Below are 25,730 nucleotides of genomic sequence, written 5' to 3'. Positions count from 1 at the left end.
GCAGGTGGTGCGGCCGGAGGGGGCCTGGCCGGTCCTGGAGACAGGAAAACCGGGAAGGATGTGCGGCGTTTGTGTGCCAACAGCCAGAAGCCGACTGCATTTATGCAGGACAAAGAATATTTAAAACTTGCTACTTGGTAGTGCAGTAAGATTTTACTCTTTTCAGTTTTTTAAACTGACTACATATTTTAAATGGTGGTACTTGTTAAAATTAAAGTTGGTCATTTACTATTTTGTAAGGGTTGGAGAAAGGAACAAAAAGCATTTAAAAATCAGAATCCATTCCCATGATTCTAATAAAACTTTCAGAGCGAGTATGTTTCCATATTCGCACGGAGTTAGTGTGTGGGGTGGCAGAGGGTGAGTTGGCTGAAACGGTGCAGTGCTACCTACCCCAAAGTGTGATTTCTCCTCAGCACAATTGGCGGTCTCATTCCCTCCCTGCCACGCACCACGTTTGGGGAGTCACTGTACACTTGGAGAACAGACAAATCCGAGCACTGTCCAGCGCGTGCATGGAGTTCCTGCAGAGTCGTCTGGACCACACTGTCGTCTGTGCAAGCTCTGCGTGGTCTCGTCCGGCCGACGAGCACCGTCTTGCCCTCAGACAACCCCTGTCCTGAAGTTCAGGCACATGCAACTGAGATGCCACGGAAATCTTAAAATGTGTTCAAAGCAGAGCTCCAGACCTATCCTGCAAACTTCCCATCTCCGCAGCGGGATTGCGACAGCCTGACCCTCAGGCCCCCACTCCAGTTCAGTAAGCCCCGGACCCACTTTGCACCCCTGTTTCGTGCTGCCCGGCTGTCACTCCGCCACGCGGATGCCGGGCAGGTCAGGCGTGTCTGACCTGAGTCACCGCAGGTGATCTCCGCGCTCCGCCTCCGCCCGCCCCGCCCCCACCACTGCACCACCGGAGAAGTGCTTTAATTTCACTTCGATCGTATCGCTCTCGTTTCAAAATTTTAAGGGCTCCTGTTGCCCTCCGGACAAAGTCCCTTCTCGTAAAATTCGCTTTATAAGGCCCTCCTAATGCCGTTTCCGCTTTCGTCTTGGGCTGAATCTTCTACCTCGGGCCACTCCTCCCGCTCTTCCCCGGCCCCAGCCAACCTGAAGAGCTTTCAGTTTGCTCTCCGCGAGAATCCTCTCCAGCTGCTGCCACGCTTCCTTGTTTCCTTGCCCTAGGTGGTGGCGTCCTTCCCTTCCTGCGCGCCCTTCCCAAAGCCAGAGCTGGGGTGAGCGCAGCCCTGCCTCCACCAGCGACCGTAGCCCACCGCCGCCGCGGGGTGCTTGCGGGTGGCCCGCCTGGCCGTTCCACGCACACCAGCCCGTCGGGGCAGGGGCTGCGTCGCGCTCACCATTGTTCCCAGCTCCTCGGATGGTCCTGGCAGTGCTTGGTCGGCCGACAACCCTCACAGAGCACGGCGGTGAGCGCAGAAAACCAAAAGGGTTAGCCTTAGACGTCTGTGGGTTCATTGTTACATTTTTCTGTTTTGAATTCTTTCTGAGTTACAAGTTTCTCTATAACTGTGTTTTTTAAAGCCTGATACAAGGTTTCAGTTGTTATCTTTGTCACGATTAGGAATCTCTTTTAGCAGCAATGGTGTGGTGCGGCTGATGAAATGAAATGTGGAGCCGTGGCTCCCTATTCAGTGCCATGGGCAGAAATGTTCATGGTAAACTCAGACTCTGCAACTTTAAAGCAACAAGCTAGAACTTTGTCCCAGTAGTGATTGAGGAAAGGAGTGGAAGAAGAATATTAATAATAAATAATAATGATAAAGGAGAGTATAAGCTGAGAATTCTAGATCCTTCATGATTAATATTTAGGAGAGCAATTGTCAATATGTTAAGAAATTGCCCCAGCACTGGCTTTTTGTTGTTTTAATTCTGGTACTTTTAATATTTTTCCTTTGTATATATGAGATGTCAGTGTAACAAATTGAAAGTCTCATTTTCCTGTGCTCGCTCCGAGCTAGCCAATCTAACCTATGTACCTTTAAATCTATAGTATTTTAAACATGGCCGTACTACACATTTTCCAGTACACTTAAACAAGAATTCCTTGTTGAGCAATGTAGAATTTAGAGGGGAGGATAGGGAAATAAATCGTAACCACTACAAATTGTTTCCCTTTAGCCTTACTCTAAAGGAGATCCTTGTTGATTTTCTCACCACTCTACAGCTAGTCTATTGACTTTGTTACACTTTTAAAGTGTGTGTGTGTGTGGGGGGGGGATTTAGTTAAAAAAATAAAGAAGGGAGAAGAATTTGTTTAATACGATATGCATAGAGTAAATGAGACAAAGTCAAGCAGTAGTGTACTTTGAGCTAGAGAAAGATAAAAAGAAATTTTTTTCTATGCTTTTATGCTAATAACATATCTTATATTGCCACATTAATTTAATGAAAACAGTATTTAAAGCAGAGCTGTGCACTATAATTATTTACTGTTTCTACGGAAAAATTCTCCAAGTATGTATCATATCTGTTTACAGGACATGTCAAATGACTGTTATAAACAAATGATAAGAGAAAAATAAATACTGGAGAAATGACTTCTCTTTTGGATGCTGCCTTGCATAATTTTGAGTTTAGCAAATGTGTTCGACACTAATTTGGTAAAAGTCCTACAGTGTGAACACTTTTCTTACATTTTAGCTAGCTGGATTTTTCACTTTTTAAAGCATTTTTAAAATGTTATTGCCAAACTTGATGGAACAGTAAAAAAATTATTTTAAATGTTTATAGTCAGGCTTTTTAATAACTGGTTTAACAGTGTACGTAGAAAGGTAATACATTTAAGCCTTATTGCAGCATACCACACCTGGTTAAATGACCACTCAAAAAAGACGCATCTTAAAAAAAAAAAAAATCGCATCTTTCAGGTGAGATCTCAAGTTGCCATTTGTTGCATTTGTTGATTTTAGCAGAGATTTCCAGTCAGTTGGCACTGAAAATAAACTGCCAATCTGCTAGAGATACGCAGAGCGGAGACGCAAGAATGGGTGGTTGGGAGAATGTGGAACGTGGAACTAAGACTCAGGCTTAAGTAAACCCATTTTATAGTTTCTGCAAGTTACATTAGATACTTAAGTTCCACATTTATGCTGTAGGCGCCTGTTTGCTGTCACAAATACCTCATAGTATTGATGTAAGCATCAAATGAGGGTAATGCAGATTTTAAAATGCTGACTACTGACACTGTTCTACACGTCCACATTGGGCTTAGAGAAATTTGCTACTCATGGAAATCATAAAAGTAGATGTGTAACAGTGTTTCAGTCGCCAATAGACAGAATATGCAGTGGTGGCTCTGTAAGATTATATCACCTAAAAAATTACAAAAAAGATTCACCTTAGTGATGTCACAGCCATCTTTGTGTAAGCAGTCTGATGTTTGCATACCAAAGAAATCACCTAACATACATTATACCACAGGAAGGATTGAAATTATATATATAAAATTCTCACAGGCAGTATAAAAATATTCTGAGGAGGAAATAAATTGCCTCTTCACAAACTCATGATTCTCTAAAGGAGATTTGTATGTTCTGTTGCAGTAAGTCTACAGAGAGTTCTGTTACAGTCTAGATTTTGTTGTGCTCTAAGTGTTATATACAAGAGCAAAGCAATATTTTTGTGTGGGGAAGAAACAAATGCAATAGATAAAATAAAGCAAGTATTAAAAAAAAAAGCAAGTATTAAATGAAGTACATCTTGTTCAGTGCTCAGTGTCAGAGGTTAAGAAAGAAAGATATTCCTCATCAACAATATATATTTGCTATAATTGAACAATAAACCTGAGACACAAGGTAGCAAAGTAGCAGTGAAAGCAGTTCTATTATCCTTAAAGCCTTGGTCCAAGTTTGAAATTTTTGGGCAGTGATGAATCATGCAGAGGTTTGACTGAGAACTTATTATGTGGAAAGTGCTATGATGTCCTCTGTATGGTTACTAAAATAAATGTGTTTTCTCAAGAAAGTGAAAATCAAGTTGTGAAAATACCAAAATAAAAAGGAAATAAAATTTAAGCCCTACCGCATTTGCAAGTGGGCTTCATTCTTTGCAAGGAAAAAACACCTGGGTGGGCAAACCCTTCCAGGTGCTTCTCTTTGCAACCTTCTGGCAAGCCTTACCAGTGGGCACCAAAGGAGGCTCATGCTCGAATCTCTCACCCTCACCCTCGGCCATTCTACCTGTACAGGCTCATTCTTCTGTGTCCTAACATTTTCAGTTTTCTTAAATTGCCCCTTGAAATACACATCTTCCTTGGAATGCAGATGGCTAACACCTAAATAATCTTCTCCTGCTCAGCAAAGTTTATTCTTGCCCTAATGAGATGAAGAAAAGAAAAAAAGTGGATACACAGAGTGAACAGGAAAAGCAGAGGTACAGAAAGGCCCAATGACCAAGTGAGGTGGCTCAAAGGCACTTCGACAGTTTCACCCCAGAACCGTCTTCCTCCAGCCCTGTTTCTGTTCTGCTGTGGCCCTCTGCAGGACCTCTGTTCTCAGGCTTGCAGCATCTGTTCCACCAGCCTGAGCTGTTTCCTTGTCATGAAGTTCAGCTGAAGTAGGCAAGCGTGGCAGTGGGCATGGGTACTAGATTAAAAGTCTCAAGGCCCGAAGACCTGCATCCTCTGTGAATTTAAGCCATTCATACTTCTACAAACTTTAGTGTCCATATTTATACGAGACAGGAGGATGAGATCCTTTTTGGGCTCTGGGTTTTTCCCTTCCCCTGCTAATTCCCCCAGTATCCTCAGCTCCTTTAACTAAGCTTTTACTACAAGTGACCAAAAACCTTACAGCCTTCAAATGTGAAAAAAAGTCTTATCAGTGAATGAATGGATAAACAAAATCTGCTACACAATGAAATATTCAGCCTTAAAAACAAATAGTGTGGAGGTAGGAAGGAGAGGGGAAGAGGAGGAAAAGTAAAAAGAATTAAGATGGTGGGGTACATGTACCAACTCCCCATGATGAGTGTATCACTATGTACAGCAAAAGTATACTAATAAAAACTTTAAAAATTAAAAAAATGGCATTTGGATGTAAGCTACAGTGTGGATCAGCCTTGAGGACATTAAGTGAAGTAAGTTACTTAAAAGTAACTTTTGTTACGCAAAAGGCCAAGTGCTTTATGATTCTGCTTAGATGAGGTACCTAAGGTAGAAACAGGAAGTAAAGGGTGGGAGCGAGAGGAGGATGGGGGCCGTTAGGGCTGGTGTCTAGACCTCTCCGCAGAGCCTCATACACTCACAGGTGGGGCTTTTTGGAGTTGGCTGGATCAAGGATGTGTGATAACTAAATTAATCCACTGTGTGGTGTAGCACAGTTCTGGGTGTAGATAATGGGAGGGCCCACCTGCGTGTGGGTGGCACCAACAAATTTGTAGCCTGGATGGAATAAAAGTGAAAGGAAGGCTTGCTGTTGCTGCTGCCTCCTGCCTGCCACACTGCGAACTGTTTTTTCTCTGCCATGCTGCCCTGCCATGGAACCAGAGGACTGTGGACTGAAACTACCAACTGCAAGCTGGAGTAAACCTTTCCTTCCTTACCTTGTGCATGTCAGGTATTTTGCCCCAGCCATGGGAAGGTGACTAAGAAGGGGAGTTATTGTTTAGTGGGTATAGTTTAGGAAAGGGTAAGAAGGTCCAGAAAATGATAGTGGTGACCACTGCACAACAGTATGAATTTAATCCACACGACTGAGCTGTACATTACTTAAAAATGGCTCACGTGGTAAATGTCATGTATATTTTGCCGTAATAACAAATGTTTCAGACAAATCTGGAAGCACACAATGGGAACGCCAGCCAAAGACCTGCTGTGTGTGATCTGCCCGGCACTGTGCACCTGCTTCTTTGGAGAGCGGTTTGAGTGTCAGTTCTGCCCCAGTCTCTCCCTGGAAGGTCCCCTTTCCCACCATTGCTCTTTCCAGGGAATGTTCTTCAACCCCCTTCCCATACACACTCCTAAACCGTGTCTGCTGTCTGTGTCTCCTTAGCTGTCCCCAAGCAAAGCTCTGCTATGGCTGCCACCACCACCTAGAACAGTCGCTGCAGCACTCTGCACTGGGGACACCACCGGAAGCCCTCACATTTCCAAGAGACTTTGATGTTATTACTCTTGCTCTTGAGCTTCATGGGGGTTCTGTTCTCTCATTGTTTCCCTGTGTGCCTGTTCCATCCAGATGCTTCACTCTTTCCCTCTCCCTTCTCTCGAGTTCTGACCCCTCTTCTGTCTGAGCTCCTGAACACGGCTGGTCGATTGCACCGTTGTGTGCCCTGGGCCCAACGCTTCATTGTCTCCAGCCTATGGTGAAGTTTATCGTTTCTTTTCTACAAGTGCACTGGGGGAATTCCTCCTCTACTCTCTAAAATTTGACTTTGGTGGGTTGAGGTTACTGGCGACTGAACCCACCGCCTTCACCATGAGCCACAATGCTCAGCCTTTTTTATTTTGCATTTCGAGACAGGGTCTCATTAAGCTGATAAGTTGCCTACGCGGGGCTTGAACTTACAATCTTCCTGCCTTAGCCTTCCATGGGCACGTTCTACCTGTCCAGCTAAAACCTCACTCCCTTTCATTTCTAGTCCACAGCACTTTAGGTGGCTACTGGTGCATGTAAGCGAGCCTTGTCTTTTCATGTTCCTGTGTGGTTCTGCATGAACAGAAGCATGATGCTCCTCTGTTCCAAGTTGCTGCCCCCATAGATCCCACTGCTTAGAAAGCTTTCTCTTTTCTTTGTCTGGCAAACTCCTATTTGCTCTTTGGGTTTCACTTGAGACCTTAGTTCTTTTTTGTTTATTTGGTTTTTTGGTACTGGGAGTCAAACTCAGGACCTCGCACTTGCTGGGCAGGTGCTGGGCCACTGAGCTAAATCCCCAGCCTGGGACCTTAGTTCTGAGAAACAGTTCCCTGGCCCTTACCTCAGGCTGCAGGAAGGAGTATGCGTATAGCATCCTGTTTATTTTCACTATCAGAGTTGAAGGACAGTTTGCCCAGATGTGAGACTCACGAGAGCAGGGACCATGGATTATTCATCATGGCATTTCCAGAGTCTGACACAGCACCTGACACCATCAGTATTGGTTGAGTAACTGATGATAACTCAGCTTATAATTTTACTTCTGAGATTTTTTATTATAACCTTGGAAATATCAACTCATTACCTTTTACATTCCCTCCTCCCATGACTAGCAAGTTTTTACTTAGTATATCATTAGAAATAGGTTTGGTCACACATAACGAAAATCCTCAAATAATAGTGACATAAGAAAAATAGAGGTTTTTGTCACAGTTCTGTACAAGTTTAAGGGCAGACAGTGCTGGTCCAATATGTTTCTACTCGAAGTCTTCAACAGTTCTATTCCCGCATTACTTTTCCATCCTGAGGCTATACCAGGGTCTTGTAGTCCCCCATGGATGCTGGACTCACATTCCAGGCAGCAGGGTAGAGGGAGGAATTTGTAAAAAGGGTAGAGAGCTGCACTAACTGCCTTTCAAGTACGTTGTCCAGAAGCTTCCGATCACTATTTTTGGTTATACTCTACTGAGACAACTTAACCACACCTACCTATGAGGTTGGATAAAATATACAACCCATATTTTAAGAAGAAATATGCCTAGCTAAAAATTTTCTTCTTTAGAAGAAGAGCCATGAATATTAGGAAACAAAATTAGGGAAGGCCATATCAGTATTTTTAAAAGATCTAAGTATGATAACATCATAATCTAGATAATCTAGAACTCAGATGTTTTCTTCCCAACTCTTTATCTCCTTTGTCAGAATGTCATGACTTTTAGACAGTAGTTTTTACACTAAGCAAATCTCTACATTTCCACATGCCCCCAACCAGGTAATGTAAGAAAACAATACTAGTCCTCAAAAAAATAAAATTAGAAATACCATATGATCCATCTATACTCCTCCTTGGTATACATGAGGGACATAAAGTCAGCAGACTAGGGATAGCTGTATGCCCATGTGCACTGTGGCCCAGCTCACAGCCCCCCAGGTGCCACAGGATCAGCCGAATGGCCCATCATTACAGGGATGCAGAAAAATAAAATTAAGTATAGTTGCTTTTCAATAAACATTACTTTTAAGAAAATACTATAAGATATGCCTTAAGGACAAATTTCACAAAATGTGTTGAGATATTTTTATGAAATGTTTTCTCTGACTGAAATAATTTTGGGGAAAGGATGGACACTGTACACATCCACCCTAGGAGATGTATATTTGTATGTGAAAAGTTCTGATGAGAACTAAAATAAACTCATTTAATCCAGAAAAAAAAGTTATGCCATTTTCAGGAGAAGTGGGTGGACCTGGAGATCATGTTAACCAAAAATAAGCCTGACTCAGAAGGTAAACTATTAAATAATAGGAAGTGTGGTGGCACCTGCCTGTAATCATAGCACTCGGGACGATGAGGCGGTGTGATTGTGTTTGAGCCTCCCCCCAAAAATAATGAAACTCTCATACAAAAATAAGTAGAGTGGAGGGATCAATGCTTACAGAAATATTTTGCAACTTAACACTTTTTAAAACTTTTTTATTTTAAAGAAAATTTTTAAAAATAACAAAATAAAACACATAGACAAGAACAAAACAAAGCAAAAACAATAAAAATGATACAAGGTTTCAAAACAGAATGATAGGAATTAACAGTGGTTGTTATATTACACATTGTTATCTTCAACGAAGTTGCTCAGATTGCCAAATGTAAGAGTGCAAGATTGATCAAACCATTATACAGAACAAAAAACAAGTTTAAGAAAACATTAGAAATGATACAGAGCTTCACTAGACAAGATGGTAGGAATTAATCAATGATTGTTACATTGCGTATTGGGTCTTCAAATGAGTTGTTCAGATTACCAGATGGAAGCATGCAAAATTGGTCAAAAAATTTAAGCATTAACTATTCCTTTCAATAAACCATTAGACATCAGCAGTATAATTATCCCATGTATATATATATATATTCCCTTCTTTCTTTCTTTCTTTTACTCCTTTTCCTCATCTGAGTTGTTCCTTCCTTTCAGCAATTTCTTTCCCTTTCATAATATCTGTTGTACATGTTGGGTTTTATTTACTCTTTTGGGTTCTTACATTAGGGAGACAATATGATGTTTACACATGTGGTCTGATTTATTTCACTTACGAGTATGGTCTGTAGTTGCATCCATTTACCTATAAAAACCTCGAGTTTATCTTTTTTATAGCTGAGTAATACTCCATTGTATAAAAATACCACATCTTTTTTATCCATTCTTCAGTTGATGGGAATTTGGGTTGTTTTCAAGATTTAGCTCTGCAAATTGTGCTGCTATAAACATGGGTGCATATATATCACTGTAGTATGATGTTTTTAATTCTTCTGGAAAAATACCCAGAAGGGGAGTAGCTGGGTTAAGTGGGACATCTATCCTAGTTTTGTGAAGAATCTCCACAGTGGTTTCACCAATCTATACTCCCACCAGCAGTGGAGAAGGGTTCCTTTTTCCCCACAGCCTCTCCAGCATTTGTTATTGTTTGTTTTCTTGATAATAGCCATTCTTTCTGGGGTGAAATGGAATCTCAGTGTTGCTTTAATTTGCATATCTCAAGTGACCAATGATGTTGAACATTTTTTCCTATACTTATTTGCTATTTGTATTTGGCCCTTTGTATTTTGACCCCCACGTCTTGCTGTCTGAGTTTGCTTGTCTTGCATTTTCTCCTGAACTCTGAACAACATGCCTATCTCTGAGCTTTTTCAGGCACTTGCAGTTCCGCCCAGAGCAGCTGGAGGGCTCTATTCCACCATGGGCCACTGGGGACACAGCTTTATTCACGGGTGTCAGTTAATGCCCTTCTGCAGTCACCCAGGAGGAAATATCTTCTCAGGCTACAGAACAGTCTCCATGACAGGACAGAGTGCAGACTGCCACTTGCTCCATTCTTGTCCCTGCTGGACCCAGCCTGCACTCCACAGACCCTGCTCTGCCTCATCACCAGCCTTGTCGTGCTCAGCCACCAGCCCAAATGTCAAACCCTGTGCTTACCTGTGTGTTCACTCTCATGCCCATACTTCTGTGTGCTGCTTTGTTCCCTACTTGTTTCTCCTAGTATTTTTCCTCCCTCACAGTCCTTTCCATACTGTCCTCCAAAATCCAGGCTTTCTCTTGGCTTTGTCTGGCTTTTACTTGTCAAAGCTACTCTGCTGTCAATCATCCTCCCCAGACCTCTAACCTCTGCACAGGGTCACCCACTCCAGCCCCTCGTCTCTCTTTCTTGGCTGAGGACACACAGCTCCTGCCCAGCATCCTCCACGGCTCGGCAAGCAGCTTCCTCTCTGCCTGCCCCCTTACTTTGGGCTCTCTTTGCTGCCTTATTCCTTTCGTCACCAAATAAGGAGACACACAGCAGCCACTGATCCCATTGCTCCAGCACCATTTCTAGCCTAATTCCTTGTCATCTGGGTGCACTTGCCACTTCTTCCTGAAAGCAACATGGTGATGTCATCGTTGACCTCCAGATGACCTAATCTTGATTCTAGCATGGCACCATTGTTACTGCCCTTCTTTAAAGTTTTCTCTTGCCTCTGTCACACTATGTACCCTGATTCTGCCCTTATTTCTTATGAGCATGCTATGTAGTAATAAAACAGCGATACTGGTAGTGAACATTTAATGAGCACTTATTTTGTATCACGCGTATACAAATATAGGTGATTTATATGCATGAGTTTGTGTAACCCTCACAATGATTTCTATGAGGTAGATGCAATTATTACTTCCACTTTACATAAGAAACTGATAAAGAAAAAGAAACTGGGATAAAGAAACTGGGTCTCAGAAGTTTACAGAGGTAAGTAATGTGCTCAATATGACAAAGCTAAGACTTAGAGCTGGACTCAAATCCAGGTTTACTGAATGCCAAAGCACTGATGTTTTGCTGGTAGAGCATACTACTTCTATTCCTTTCTCCCTGATTTCACTTCAGTGTGAGTGCAGCCATGCTAGCAAAATGACATTTCAGTTAGTGCTTGGCTGTGTATATGATGGAAGTCTCATAAGATTATAATGGAGCTAAGTTCCTATCACCTAGTAATGTCAGCCATCCTAATATAGTGCAATATGCTATTCACAAGTCTGCGGTGGTGGCAGTGGTGAACAAACTTACTGCTCTGCCAGTTGTGTAAATCTATAGTACAAGCCACGTGTGTTGGCACATGCCTATAATATCAGCACTCAAGAGGTTCGTATAGGAGAGTCTTGGAGAGTTTGGGCCAGCCTGAATTATATAGCAAGACCCTATTTCAAACAAATGAATGTAGTACATACAATTACATAAAGTATATAATACTTGCTAACAAACTGTTATGTTACTGGTTTATGTATTTACTTTTTATTGTTATTTTGAATGTCCCTCTTCTACTCGTATATACAAAAATTATTGTCAAACACTATGCCATGTGATGCAAGCCTCATTTATCTTGTGTTTTATCTTGTCCCTTGATAACAAAAAAAAGCTGCTTTTAAATTTGTGTAAGTGGGCTCTTTAATGTTCATGTGAGGAATCTGCATAAGGAAATGCTCCTATGAACACAGAATTCTGTGGTTAAGCAGCAACATCTATATTTCTGCATATATTTCAAAAATAGAAGGAATTCATTTTATAAGCCTTAACCACAAAATATTAATATGCCTAAAAGTTAAAAAGAATTTTCTTAATAGAAAATATCCAGTGAAATCAAATTTCCTCAAATGTCTCATAAATCTTTCTTGAGTTGGCTTGTCCAGATTAAGAGCCAAATAAGACCTATTAGTCACACTTCGTTGGTGTGGCCCTTTCAGTCTCAGTTAATCTCTAGATTTTCCTTTTCCCTTTTTTTCTTGCAATCAGTTTGTTGAAAACAGAAGATCTCTTATCCCGGCAGAGTCTCCCATTCTGAATTTCATTGCCTGAATTCTCACCATGTTGTTCAGTATGTTTGTCTCCCTCTAAAATCTGACAAACCGGTAGTGAGGTGTAGACTCTGTTCTGATTCAAGTTTATTTTCTGGCAAGACAACTTCCTAGGTAATACCTAGGGAAATTAAATAGTTTTCATAAAAAATGCATTTACTTTGTCAGTATTTGGCTTGGTTCTTTTGTCTTTGACTAACTTCTAGATATTTCATTATCATCTCAGAGTCAACACTTGTAAAGACAAATGAATTGTTCTTCCCTCAGACAAGTATTCTTTCCTGACACCTCTGTTTCTATTATAATTCTATTGTTCTTTAAAATAATTTAGGCTCCAGGTCTCAGAGTCATCTTCCATTTTTCCTCACTCCAGTATCCTTATGTTTATAGGTGGGTCTTACTGTGTTGCCTAGGCTGGCCTCAAACTGATGGGCTGAAATGATCCTCCTGCCTCAGCCTCCTGAATAGCTGGGACTACACAGATAAACCACTGAACCAGGCACCCTAATAGTCAATCATGAAGAAAAGCCAGTTCTTCATGTACATAGTTTCAGCATAATCTCCTCTTGATCCTCACACTCACTGTCTAGATGCAGGCTCTGTCAGTATTCTAGCATCTTCCACAGACCCACCCCGCAAACTGCCCCATGAGCAGTCACTCACAGCATATATTTCTTTTTTAATGTGCTTCCTTACTGACAAAGCTTCAATGGATATTACTCTGGAAGAAAGCATAAACTTCTGAGACTAAATCATCTGGTTCCAAACCTAGTTCTTCTTGCTCAGTACTAGGTGTTTTCCCCATAGCTGTGGAAATCAATTGACTTGAACATGTTTATATCCATTTCCTATCTGACACTCTTAGTATTTAATACTGTGCCGTCAAATGAACCCTCCAATTTTAGTGCTGGAATAAAGCAAGGCTTGACTCTGAGGATAATGTTGGACTTGTCTTGGGACAGTTGGAAGAGGGGAAGTTGCCTGTCACCCTAGGAAAACAGCTTGCTACCTCTCCCAACTTTCACAAGAAGATGTTCAAACTGCTGCCTGTTTGTCCGGTTCCTAAGACGTGTGACTTGCCGTGGACCTGAAGTGCAGAACACCAGCCATGCAGGCTGTTCCTGCCAACTGCCTTCTCTCAAATATGCAAGCTCCCAACAACACAAAGAACTCCCAGAGAAAGACATTTTCGAGACATTTCTTTTGGAGACATGATATTCATCTAGTCTTTTAGAACTTTATTTAGACAGACCGGTGGACACATGCATCCTGAAGACCTTCAGCCGAGGTGCCCTTGAGCAGCGTCCTGGCTTATTCTCTTCTTTTGCCATGACACACAGTCCCCATGTGAGTTCCCATGTGACACTTTCTTACAAAATCTGGTGATAGAAATGGCACTAAAAGAGGTGGGATACCATCTTTCCATAATAAAAGTTATATGTTCATAGTTTTCCTTTTTGCACAGGTTGTAAGGAGACTCAAATACAATTGTGAGATTCAATAACTAGTGAATCTTCTTGGTTAGAAATCTTACATTTTTCTCTAATCTTAATTCAGTTTCTTACTTTGCTTCTCCCTCTCCCCCCACCCCTTCTCTCTCTCTCTCTCTCTCTCTCTCTCTCTCTCTCCAGGGTGTCACTATGTGATTCAGGCTGGTCTTGAACCAGTATGTAGCCCAGGATGACCTCGAACTTGTAGCAATCTTCCTGCCTCATCTTCCCATGTGCTGGGATTACAGCTTAGTTTTACTGTAATAATTCTGCATTGCTATTCCTCTTGCAAGCTTCTTAATACTCATTTGGGAAGGAACTGGGGTATACATTAAGTAAGTAAATACCGTCACATTCCTCCACCCCAGGCAAAGGTCAGTCAGTTATCTCATAAGACTTCAGGTTTGCATGCTGTGTACCTTCTAATTGGACTGGTGGCGTATTCCACTCCCCTACCACTCCTCCCTGGCCCCCCAATCCTGTCCATCCTGTGGAGTTCATTCAAAGACCCTCCTCTTCGTGAGTCACCTTACTGCCCCTCCTGCAGTAAGTCTTGCTTCCTGTGAGAGCTGCTTGCACTTTTTGTCCACTATCCATCTGTCACCTGCCTCACATTGCCTTTCATCATTCATTCTGTAAACACTTTTTTTTTTGTCTTTTTTGAGACAGGGTCTCACTATGCAGTTCAGGCTGGCCTTGAGCTCACTTTGTAGCCCAGGCAGGTCTCAAACTCACAACGATCTTCCTGCCTCAGCCTCCTGAGTGCTGGGATTACAGGCATACGTCACCATCCCTGGTTTTTAAACACTTTAAAATTTGAAAACAATATGTGCGCACAGAAAACTTAGACTGCACTAAAGGAGCTACCTGGGAAAATGTTTCTTCCATCCACAGTTCCATATCCTAGAGGCAGTTACAATTATTAGTTCTTGGTATATCATCTTAGACATAAATTGTGTACACAAATACACATATGTGCAAGTACACATAAACATACATACAACATATGTGTGCACATGTGTGAATGCTTCCATCCATTTCTCCACAGCTACAAATATCCCACCGCCATTCTTCTGTATCTAGATTTTTTCCTCCCATGTAGTAGTATAGTTTGGAGATTATAGCACATCAGCTCATAAATGTCTGCCTCATTCTTTCTAATACCACTGTAGGTTCTACTCTGAAGTTAAATCATAGTTTACTTGCTTAGCTATGCTATCATGGTCCACGTCTCTATGATTAAAGCTGCTCTTTCTGAGGGAATGGAGGAAATATGTCTACTTTTAGTATGTTCCCCCACAGATCCATATAATTGTTTTCATGTAGGAAAATCTTAGTAAATAACCAATTGCAAATTTTTTTTATCAGTAGTCAAGTTCAAGCAATTCTACTTTATATTAATGTTTAGGAATAGCTTGAGAAAAATCTTATACCATTATCCAATCAATTGTATATCTTTTGCTACCATTTTCCATGTTATAATATATCTTTATTACTGTCTACAGCATGTTCTGGAAGCTTGACCTTGAGGCATTCAAAGTTTCAGCACCTCTGTTCATGAAGAGCAAGAGTCAGGCTGAGGGTATTGATGCAGGGCAGTGGCTCCCAGGAGAGGCCAAGTGCAGCTCAGGTCTCAGGAATCTTCAGGACAAAGAGGACTTCTCCAAAGACAGAGCACAGCAAGGCACAAGGAAGCAACCTCAGTTATGTTTCCAAAAGGGGACATCCTCATCATGGAGTGGACAAAAAGACAGTGGGAGCTGGTGTGGACTGGTCTGCAGGAGGGGGAGTTCCAGAGTACAGAACCCAGCTGGATGGGTCTAATCTTAAGAAGGCACAATGCTACACCCATGTTCATGCCAACATTATGAACAACAACTAAAAGGTGGAGACATTCCAAATGTCCACGAACAGATAAATGGATAAACAAATGGAACATTACTCAGCCTTAGAAGGAAAGGAAATTATGACGTGATACAGCATGGATAAACTTTCACAACATTATGCTAAGTGAAACAAACCGAGCACCAAAGGTCACATATTGTATGAGTCTACTTCTATGAGGTACCTAGAATAGTCACATTCATAGAGACAGAGAATGGAATGGATTGTCAGGCTAGGAAGAGGGGAAGTGGAGGATTATGATTTAGATCTAGAATGTCACCCCAAAGTCTCATGTTCAGAAGTGGGGTTTGGGGTGGGTGATTGGATCATGAGGCCCTGTACTCGTTAGTGGACCCATCCATTGGTGAGTTCAGAGCTGACTGTGCCAGCAGGAGGTTGGGCCTGCTCAGAAGAGGTGACCCACTGGAGGCGTGACTGGGAGGGTAAATTCTTGTTCCTAGCCCCTCCCTCTCGCTCTGTCTGTTTCCTGGCTGCTATGGGTTAAGCAGCTTTTCTTAGCCATACCTTTTCACGATGCAACTTCTGCTTTGGAACCAGCTAGCCACAGACTAAACCCTCGGAAACTGTGAAGTAAAATAAATCTCTTCTTTAAACTGCAGGTGTCAGGCAGTTTATCCTAGTGTTGAGAAAGTGAATAATTATGTGAAGAGTTATTAGTAATGGGTACACATTCTGTTTGGGATGATGAAAGATTCTAGAGATAAATGTGAATGTACTTAATGCCACAGACTTCCACACTTAAAATGGTTAAAATGCTATATTTTAGATTATATTTTACACTAATAAAAAAGCATAAAACTGGGCATGGTGGGTCATACCTATAATCTCAGAACTCTAGGCTAAGGCAACAGGATCAAAAGTTCCAGCCCAGCCTGAGCAACTTAGTAGGACTCTGTCTCAAAAACAAACAAACCATACAACAAGGGAAATACACACCACAGAACATTGTGTTGTTTCTCCATAGCCAGTCATTCTTATTCCACTGCCTTGATATTTGCCATGATGAGTCCACATGTTTTACTCTCTGTGAGTTGTGTCTGATAACATTGCATTTTCTTTTGCTGAGAGAGGAGTAAACAGGCAGCATGTGAAATATGTGAAAGAGTACTTCATCTATTTCAGACCCAGGTGACTTAGGAATGAAGGACAATGGCTTGGGAGGGCCCCACCACAGCGGCTGTGAAGATGGGAAGGGACTGCAGGGAGGATGGTTCAAGCTCGCATCAGGTCAGCTTTTGCCTTTTTGAGCCCAGGAAGCCCCATCGCGTGAGCTGAGGTTACAGCCACATCACACACTCAGAGGATTTGCAGAGGGGAGCCTAGAAAACTGTCTTCTACGATGTCTTGCCAGCATTCTAAATGAAAAACCCCAGTATAGCAGCTCAATCATATTATAAACACATTATAAGCATATTAAAAAGTGATTACTTTGGAGGAAGTTAACTATGTCAAAATACAAATTAAGATAAAATTAGGAATGTTCCACTTTCAGATGCGAGTGCACAAAATGTTTTCTAAACATGATTTTTGTCTCTCCATACCCAGTCATCCTGGCACCTTGGGTGCCACACACGGCCCATGAACATTAGTTGAGTGTCTCTGAATGCCAGGGACTTGTGCTGGCAAGGACCTGGCTTCTCGCAAATCCACGTGGGTACCTGTGATGGCCATATTTCAACCTGGAGTGCTTAGGCAGGGAAAAGCCAGTTTTTCTACCAAGAGATGGGATTAATCAGAATTGCTTGAGTAACTCTCCAGTCAATTTTATCTTGACCTACAGCCTAATGCAAGATCTTGTGGGAGTCGCAGTGTAGATTTGATGCCAAATTCAACTTTTCTCCTCTAAAGCAGAGAAAAGTATAAACAACTGGGTGCAATGGAGTTCAGATTCACAGTGGATCGTGACAAAGACAAGTGGCTTTCTGGCAGTCCTTAAATTTCAAGTGATGGAGCTGTGGTGATGAAAGACTAGCAGTGGATTCCATCTCTATCATTCATAGCAGGGTAACCTTGAGCACTTCTAGAAGCCTCATCTTCCTCTCTTGTAAAATGAAGTCTGTGCAGGGCCTGAAAAACTGAAATCCAATGTTCTATTTATGATGAATGCTTTAAGGAAGAAGAGGAGCCAGGTATGGGGGTGCAACCCTGTCATTTCTGCTCCCCTGGAGACTGAGGCAGGAGGATCACAAGTTCAAGACCAGCCTGAGCAGCTTTTCAATTACCCTGTCTCAGAATAAAAAGAAAAAAGAAAAACTGGGTATGCGGCTCTGTGCAAAAGCCTTAGGTTCAGTATCTACTAACACACACACACGCGCGCGCGCGCACACACACACACACACACAAATACATAAATAAAACAAAAACTACTGCCTGCTTTTTTTATGAATTCCTCCTTGATACCAACTTCCTTCATTTCACAACCACATTTCCAGTCAGGAGTCTCGAGTCTACACCAACCCCCAGTACCCTCAACTCCCCCTAGCTTCTTATGGTCTGCAGTCTAGCTTCTACCCTCAGCGTGTGAACCTGGAAAGGTTCATAGTGACCACGTTCAGCGCACATCCTCACTCCTCTCCCGCTTGATCTCCATGTGACCTTGGGTGCCTGTCCCTTCTCTTCCAGAGAGTCTTACACCTCCACGTCCTACTTTTCCTTTCAGATCGGTCCGTGCAACTTTCTTTCAACGGCTTCTCTTTTAGGGTCTCCCATTGCAATTTTTCCTGCCTACCTCTTAGCATGTGTGTACATGACTAAATAATGCTCTCCCATGACTCACACCTCTGGGTGTGTGCCATCCCTGCCACAGAGATTGTGGGGATGACTGTAAGACTTGCTTTGGTCAGTGGAACATCCGTGCATGGTAGCAAGCAGAAGCCCAACAAGTGCACGGGCCCAGGGCCTTGCCTTCTTGGAAAACTCCATGAAGAGTGACATGTCATCAGGATGACCAAAATATAGAACAAAAGTCAGGGAAGAGGGAAAGAGGGAGGAAAGGGGAGAGAGAAAAAGAAGGGGAGAGAGAGAGAGATTACCTCAGCTATTTCAATCCCAAATATCCTACTTGACAAATTATAATGTGTTGCTTTCAGTCAGTAGGTAGCTTTGGGGTAGTTTGATATACAGTAATGGAAGTCACAGGCCACTGAAAAAGATTTCTCTCATCTCTTGGATTTCTTGCCTGGTGCATGCTTCCTCAAGCAGTCTAATCCATTCTAATGGATTTAGTACTGTTCATACTTTGCAATTTTTTTAAAAAGTTTTTTGAGACAGGGTCTCACTCTGTACTTCAGGCTGGCCTTGAACTCACTATGTAGTACAGGCCGGTCTTGAATTTGCGGTGGTTCCCCTGCCTCAGCTTCCCAAGTGCTGGGCTTACAGACATGTGCCACTACACCAGGCTTCATACCTTGTAATTTCACACCTACATTTCTAGACCTGCTTAATTTTCTAGATTCTCATCTCTTACTTAATGAGCATCCCCACTTTTGAGTATCCCACAAATGACCTTGAATTTCCACACTATAGCCCTGTGTTCTGTACGCTGTTCCTGTCCCTACTCTCTATTTTGCTTAGTGCTGCAACTAGCTATCTAGTCACAAAGGGTAGAAACTCGGAAATAATCTTTATTTCTCCTTGCCATCTATATCCAAACATCATTCACTCACCACAGTTTAACAAACACATCAGCTCAATGCCTCTCACCTGTGTTCCCTGAGTACCTCACCGTGTGATACCTGGGTCATCACTGGTATCTATCGTTTTAGTCACTTTTCTCATCACTCAGACAAGCCTAACACTCAAAATGAAGGAAGGAAGGGTTTATTTAGCTCACAGTTTGTGGACGTTTCAGTCCATAGTCAGCTGGCTCCAAGGCAGGGTGGCACATGGCACAGAGGGCAAAACATTCATGGCGGCAGAAGACAGCAAAAAGAGTGAAAGAGGGGAACAAGCCTCTCTCTGTCCCTTTGTATCTTATCCAGATTGCTGGGATTAGGATAGTGTCAATCCAATCAGTGTATTGATCCAGCATTCACCTCGTCTGAATCCCAGCACCCTTAATCCCAGCATTGCACTATGAATCAGTCACAAACTCTGGATTCAGCTACCTCTGAAAAGCCTGCCCCCTGTGACTATATGAGCTTTTGGGGGAACATCTAGACACAAACCATAACATCTATTTACTGTGAAATCTGCTCCAAATTTGCTCCGAGATTTGGTCCACAGAGTGAACACACATGTATTTGCATTCATGTTTCCCTACTACTTTCCCCCCTTTTTGTGGTACTGGCTGATTGAACCTAGGACCATGAACATATTAGGTAAGGAGTCTACCACAGAGCTCCAGCTCCAGCCCTTTTCAAACTGAGGCAGGGTCTCATTAAATTGCTCAGGTTGGCCTCAAACTTGCAATCTTCTTGCCTCAGCCTTCTAAGTAGCTAGGATTGCATCACACCACAATGCCCTGCCTTCTGAGCATTTTTCATGGCTCTTCGTGACCTATGGGATAAACATTTCTTAATATGCTACAAAGCCTTTCTGAGCTGGTCCTACCTTTTATGTCCATCCTGACTTCCTTCCCTCTGTGTGCTATGCTCTCACCGAGCCAAATTACTTGCAGTGCTGACACCAGCCATCTGCCCCACGTCTCCTTCAGCCTGTGTTCCTGCCTGGTGGGCCTCTCCACCCCCCACCATCTGCAGAGCCCAGCAAGGCTTGGTTTAAATGTCATATCCTCCTTGATGCCTTCCCTTCCTATCGGGGCAGAAACAAAATTAGTTGTCCCTCTTGACCTATCACTACCCAGCAATGCCCCCATTGGCATTGTAATTACATTCTTAAATGTTAGGCGCTATACTCGTTAGTTACTAACATAGCACTAGGAGTTTCCCCCATATAGTAGGCTAGAAATGGAGACAATTGTATGCTTAAGAGACTGCCAGTATCACTTGGGATAAATCTGGCGACAGCAAGGCCTGCAATAGTCACTGGTGACTGAGGGGAGGCTATGAAGGGGCGAGGAAGCGGAGAGCAGGTTGGTGGCTGTGCCACTCGGGCCCTGCGCGCCTCTCACGCTCCTTCCGGGAGGGACACTGCCTCCTCCACCACTCGGCCAAGTGGTTCTTTACTTCTGCCTCCTTTTACTCATATGACGACCAGCAGCCTCCTCCCTGCCTCTATTTTTTTGTCTTTAGAGATCCTCCTTGCTTTTTTTGCCACTGAGGGAATAGTTTTCCATATTCTTCATTCTGGAGAGAACTAGCACTGATCTGGCTTGTTCCTCTATTGCTAAAAACCCTTCAGTGACTGCCTCAAACTTCTGGAGTGAAATCCAGCCTTCTCAGCCCTATTTTCCCAGGGTGATCTCCTACCTCCCCACCTCCCAGCTGCCATCCCTCCCCCTTGTACAAGCATGTAAGCACTGATCCAGCACTGTCTAAATGGGAGGGTCTGTGCTAACTTCGGGGGCTGAAGAGCAAGGTGGTCATTGCCGTGCAGTAGCTCATAATCCAATAGAACAAAAGAGAACAATATTTAACATGAGCGTGTACTGATGGAGATGGGACCTTCGGGATAGCAAAGGAAGGCAGCTTGCTCATGGGGAAGGGTGCTGTGTACCACACAGCCCCAGCGGAAAGGGCTGCCTCCTGTGTCACTCACAATGGAGCCACTGCTGTAACCTGAGTTCATGTGGTTTGGGGACCATCAAGTCTCTTTGTCCTCTGTTAAGAATCCCTTTTGTGCCTTTTGGTCCCATGACCCTCCCTGTTTTGGCAGATTCCTTTGCCACCTGAAGACTCAGGGCAAGGTTCCCTAAGCCTGCCATGCTGTCCTAGGCAGCAGGAATCGCTCCTTTCCGTACATTGCTGCACGCCATGAACTCCTTGAGGACCAGGACTTGCTATCTCGGACTTGCCATAGTAGAGAGTATGGTACATTGTAAGTATTCAGTGAATGTTTCCTGAAAGAATGCTTCAATCTCAGCTAAACTTGCTGTCTTTAAGAGGCAACAGTTGCGGAATTCTACCCCTAGTGGTTTTCTTTTCATTGATGTCTTGACCTTATCCACCTTGATAGTTGCCTGCAAAAGCTTCTACAGTACTCTTGGGCTAATAGAGATGAAATGGGAATTTTATCTAATGATGTTTAAACCAATATACTATCTGCTTATTTAAGAGATACTGTGGACTTACTGGTAAACATTTTGTACCATATATTCTTGATAAATGAAAAAGTACAGGAAGATTTCCCCAACAATAATTTAAGGAAAGAATCATGAGAAAATAATTCAACCAATTCACATTCAGATACTATATTAGAAACGTAGGGGCACAAACTAAACAAACTAATATTCAAAGGAACTAGAGCTAGGTACATTTTAATTGGCATAAGAGTGACCAAATAGGAAATTTAAAGTGGCATAACTAAAAAAAGCTAATATCACACGAGAAGCTGTAATTTTACAATGTTTTCATGTAAAGGGAGGTGATAAATTTTCTAATACACCAACGGTTACATTTCCAATTGGATTCTTTCTTTTATGAAAAATGAAATCATAGGAGATTATGCCATTATTGTACCAATGCAGGAAAAATTTGTTAGACTTTTGTTTGTGGTGTTTTCTTTAGCGCAGGATTTATAACCCTCTATATGTCTACAGTTTTCTGCATGGCTTCAGTGGTAGTAAACCCTTATCATTTAAGGGCAAAATGTGTTGTTTGGAGCTACCCAGAGTCATTTGAATGTAAATGTGGTAAATGACAAAGTAGAATAACAGCTTTTAGTGGAATGAAGAGATAAGTCCCAAAAGAGAGTTAATTTCTAGGACGTGCAATTTGACTATAAACATGACTTCAAAAGAGTTCCAAAAATGCATAAAAATATGCCCTCAACACTAGAATTAGTGTAATTTATATAATTTTTCAAATTTTAGAACTTTTGCTTTTGTTTTTCTGAAACAGGATCTTGTTTTGCAGTTCAGGCTGGCCTTGAAATTACTGTGTAACCCAGGCTGGGCTCCAGTTCACAGTGATCCTCCTGCCTCAGCCTCCCTAAGTGCTGGGATTACAGGCATGTGCCACTGCACCCAGCTTCAAGGTTTAGAATTTTTGGAAGAAGAGCCCTGGCTCAAGTTTTAATAGCTGTTGAAGAAGTTATTTTGGATGTTCACATTATCCTCCTCTTTTCTCTCCCCAGGTATTATAGTTTGATACTTTATGGGCTATTTCCCCAGAGATGAAGATATAGTTGTAGTCAGTAATGGAGTGGAGCTATTGGTCAGTTAGCATACTTTGAGTTCTTAGGAGACTCTCCAGTCATTAATGGGGCCTAGAAATTTTGTTTGTTTGCTTATTTGGCTTTTTTTTTTTTTTTTTTTAAATAGAGTTTCACTCTGCAGTCCAGGCTAACTTCAAACCATGTAGCCCAGGCTGGCTTTGCACTGGAGATCTTCTGCCTCAGCATCCAGAGTGCTGATTGCAAGTGCGCACTATCTCACGTGGCTCGGGAAACCTTTCTGCCATTGGTTGTGGTACCTTGGGCTGCTCAGCTGTTCTCCGTTGGTGCCCACTCCATCAGTTAGCGCCCCATTTCTTTACAATGATCTGCCTGGGCTACTGACGCAGGCCTGGCCTGTTCTCCAACTATTCTGACTGTAGAATTACCATTTCTTTTCTTATTACTAGAGCAAAACTTGCAACTCAGTCAGGTGTGGTGGCGCATGCCTATAGTTCCAGCACTCTGGGAGGTTGAAGCAGGAGGATCACAAGTTCAAACCCAGTCTGGGCAACTTAGTGAGACTTTGTCTCAAAATTTAAAAAAAAAAAAAACAAAAAGCTGAGTATGTAGCTCAGCCTGAAGGTCCTGGTTTCAACCCCCAATGCTAAAAACCAACCAAACAAACAAACACAAAATTCAAAGACCAGCAAACCTCCTAAACTATTAGATTGAAAACTCCAGGAGGGCAGAAAATGTTTGTTTGTTTGTTTGTTTGTCTTTTTGAGATAGGGTTTCACTAGCAGTTCAGGCTGGCCTTGAATTTGAAGCAATCCTGCTGCCTCAGCTTCCCGAGTGCTGGGAGTACAGGCATTCACCACCATGCCCAGCCAGGAAATGTATGTTTTATTCACTGCTGTATTTTCAGCATCTATCAAAACCTCTTGGGCATTCAATTTTGAAACAATAACTAAATCTCTAAATCTGTCACTTTCAACTAGGTGTTGGGAAAAAAAGATAACCCACTGAACTAATTTTTACTCATGTGTGAGTGACCTTTATCCTCTTATCTTGCTCTAAGGTGTTTGCATACTTACAGGGAAAGTTTGTGGATTCTAATTATTGTCATTGAGAAAACTTCAATAGTGAAGCAAATGGTAGCAGACATTTCAGGCTTAAGGAGGGTGAGGGTGAGTGGGAGCAGGGCTAAGGTAGGACAGCTGTTTAGGAGTTTGCCCTGAGGGTTTTGCTCTACAAGGCCCTTAGAGCTCCACACCAAACCTATCCCTAAAAGCCTCCACCTCTGTATTATGATTCAGGACGAGCACCACAGTAAGGAGGGAGAGTAAGTTAGAGAGGGCCGCAGGGCTGCATTTCCAGTGTCTACTGACGCAGCCTTTCCTAGTACAGTGTATTCCAAGAAGTTGCCTAACTTAGTGGCTAAATGTACAAAGACACAGGGGACCTACTCCTAGTCACCTAATGCTGTTTGTTGTTCACAGTTAGCTGTAATATTATGTTCTGAAGATGGGCAGATGTAACATTTTTGTAGCTTGTAAATTGCCTTGAAATAAACGCACATCTGATGTCGAGATGGAATATGATGTAACAAGTAAGATAATTTCCTTTACGTCACATCATTTAAAAAAATGTATTATACTCTAGTCAGGCGCTGGTGTTTCTTTCTCAGTTTGGTGTCCCGTCTGTAACTCCTCTCACCCGCTCTCCACCACTCTCACACACGCAGCAAGCCCCCCATAGGCTTTCATCCAGAGACACCAATGGAGTGGAAAGGGAAGTTTAACCTCAGAATTTCCAGCTCTGCTTCTTGGTTTGTGATACGGAGCTATAAAAAAAGTAGAGTTTAGTTTTAGTATTTTCAGATTTCTTAATGTCAGAATTCTTTCAGTGTTGTCAATCTTTGTGTTATCTGTAAACCCCTTGGTTACAATGTTTATTTCTTTTAAAACACAACGCAACTACGACGTGAAAGAGAGCCGAAACCAGTGCATTTTATTTTATCTTTTTGAGACAGGGTCCCGCTGTGCAGTTCAGGTTGGGCTTAAACTCAACTATGTAGACCAGGCTGGCCTCAAATTCACAGCGATCCTCCTGCCTCAGCCTCCCAAGTGCTCGGATTACAGGTGTGTGCCACCACACTCAGCATATGACAGTGTATTTTAATAAGCTACAGTATAAGGTGACAGATATTTATAAAATTATTAGTATTACCAGTAAATAAATCCTTCTGGTAAGTAGGATAATCAATTGTTAAATAGTTATAGTACTTACACAACAGAATAGCTCTGATACATGTTTTGTCGATACAGAAATATTGCTATTCCAGTCTTAAGCACTATAGGCGGAATGACCATCAAATCACGCATGAGATTAGTACATTTTACATAATTTTTCTATTTTGAGTCACTCATAGCAAGTTCCTGCACTCCGTCACAGGACAATCATTGGTAGATATGAGTTCCTTCCTTGACTTAAAATTAAGTGCAAACTTTAACCTAGTAAAATCATTTTAGTTTACAACTGTTAACGGTTTATAGATTTTACTTGCTCAATATTTTGCATATCGCAGGTGCTAAATAAGTCTTTGAAGATCTATTTCCAAAAGGAAAATTAGTAAAAAAATTTCTCCAAGATTAATACTTTGTACTAGGAAGAGTAATAGAATCAGGCTGTGAGAAATTTAAGACTAGACGATCATATACAAGTGCCACATTGGTCAAGCAATGATTAAAACATTCTAGTCCTGACACGTTTAATAATGGGCACACATCCTATTTCTTTGTTTCATAACCATCGCGCTCTCTCGCCTTTTCTTTTTCCTTTTTTTATTTTTAGCGTGGTAACAGTTTCAACGAAAATCGACGCCATCTAGTTACAAAGTTTTTCATTTCGTGGTGGGTCCGGCTGTCCTGTCACTGGGGCGGCAGGAAAAGCAGGGCAGAGGCAGGAGTGAGTGTGTCCGAGGCGGAATGTGTGCATTCTAAAATCATTTCATGTGGGAAAATAATTTCAAGTGGAGGTACCTGCGGAGGACCCCGGACGCCGAGCCCGGTCCGCGCGGGCCCCGCTTCCCGCCGGGCGGCGCACCGTCCCGGGAAGGTGCGCGGGGAAACGTGGCCCCGACGCCAGCCCGC

General features: G+C 42.4%; 1 protein-coding gene across 3 annotated transcripts in view; it reads left to right on the top strand.

Annotated features, from left to right (window-relative positions):
• Positions 1-41: 41 nt before the first annotated feature.
• Positions 42-25,730, top strand: part of Chd7 (chromodomain helicase DNA binding protein 7) — a 207,625-nt gene continuing 181,936 nt past the window's right edge. The window contains exons 1-2 of one of the 3 annotated variants that reach the window (XM_005392182.2): positions 42-755; positions 1,186-1,427. The gene's annotated coding sequence lies outside the window, so the exon portion shown is untranslated. Of the gene's footprint in view, positions 1,428-25,730 lie in introns of all 3 variants that reach the window. The other 2 variants (XM_005392181.2, XM_005392183.2) reach the window with 2 other exon arrangements.

This window comes from Chinchilla lanigera, unplaced genomic scaffold (genome assembly GCF_000276665.1).
Source record: "Chinchilla lanigera isolate Chin_1 unplaced genomic scaffold, ChiLan1.0 scaffold00043, whole genome shotgun sequence".
NCBI lineage: Eukaryota > Metazoa > Chordata > Mammalia > Rodentia > Chinchillidae > Chinchilla > Chinchilla lanigera.
The sequence above is the reverse complement of the archived record's forward strand: the minus strand, read 5'-3'. Positions and strand labels throughout refer to the sequence as shown.